Source organism: Austrofundulus limnaeus, unplaced genomic scaffold (assembly GCF_001266775.1).
Source record: "Austrofundulus limnaeus strain Quisiro unplaced genomic scaffold, Austrofundulus_limnaeus-1.0 Scaffold393, whole genome shotgun sequence".
In the NCBI taxonomy this organism is placed as follows: Eukaryota; Metazoa; Chordata; class Actinopteri; order Cyprinodontiformes; family Rivulidae; genus Austrofundulus; species Austrofundulus limnaeus.
The window spans coordinates 107,269-108,641 of record NW_013952795.1 but is presented as its reverse complement, the minus strand read 5'-3'; positions in this window follow the sequence as shown (position 1 = coordinate 108,641).

The window sequence follows — 1,373 nt, the reverse complement described above, 5'->3', positions numbered from 1 at the left end:
CCACTCCACCGAAACGCTGCAACAGCAGCAAGCCGGAGAAACCAGCCCAACTGGCAAGGTAGATGATATTTACCAAAGTTAGGGGAACTTATGGTTGATGCCTGTATACAGTACACGCCATAGGACGCTTGTGTGCTGTTGTTTTTCGAAAATGATGTCCGTCATTTGCGTCTTTGATCTTCCGTTTATGTAGCATACAGAGTAACAGCAACACTAAAGCTRAGGDVAATTTGGTCAAAAACAGACCTGCAGATGCCTGTAAAGCCAAATGGGATGTATTTTCCTGCAGCGATACTGCACAGCTACATACATCTGCCGCCTCCACCGCCATCTTGTGTGAAAAAAAAGAATTTAACCACTTCATCAAACAGAAACTAAAGAATTCATGGGTTCACAGTTTTACTTGAAGTGAGGACAAATTTGTGTTTAACTGAACCATAATATCTTTACAGCTGGGAATCAAATATAAGATAGTGACCTTAGCCAACACTGGATTTTGCAGATATTGACCTAAAATTTGGTGCGGTAGTATCTGAGAGTCATCATCAGCAGGTCATGCAGACTGCACAGTTTGACCAAAACAACTATGACTCCACCCCTTCTCAAGATAAGACCATTTCAGTCCAGAACTCTGGCATGAAAGGCAACGGGTGACGCACATTCCTTCAAGGAAATATTTGATATTTTTGGAAGTTTTGATTCTGAAAGAGGTGATTAAACTAAAAAGCTGAAAAAGCAGAAGTGAGTTCTTTCATTGGAAGGACTATCAGCCAATCTGAGAGGAGAGAACAAGTTTTCGTCCGATGAATACAACTGAAAAACTGCTGAGATGGAGCTTTAACTCGTTGTCATGCATGACTCAGAAGGCGTACCAGTAATCATTTTAAGATGCACAGCTGCAGTCCTTCTTTTCTCTGAATTCATCTAGTTAATCAAAAAGGGGAGCTGTAATTTTTGGCTTTGCCCAAACATGACACAACATGTGTCATTTATTATTTTCCACTTTTAGATTGCTACAACTCCCTTTAAAAAGGTGAAACCCACAGAACGACAGATGCTCCAGCACAAGATTTCACTGAATCAAATGTTTTATTAAACACACTGATCTCTAGAGAACACGTCTGACGACTTCAAAACCCAGACGTCGCAGACGACCCAGCCGAAAGTCTGAAAGGGTCCGGCTCATCTTTTCACAACAAAACCTCAAGTTGTGACTGTGGGGTCTCGTGTTTTCTCACTAAATGTAATTCATGTGCACAGATTTCAGGGAACGGTGTGTTCTGCTGAAGACCCGTCTGCAGGAGCCAATGTTAGCGGTGCTACACACACACACACACACACACACACACACACACACACACACACACACACAC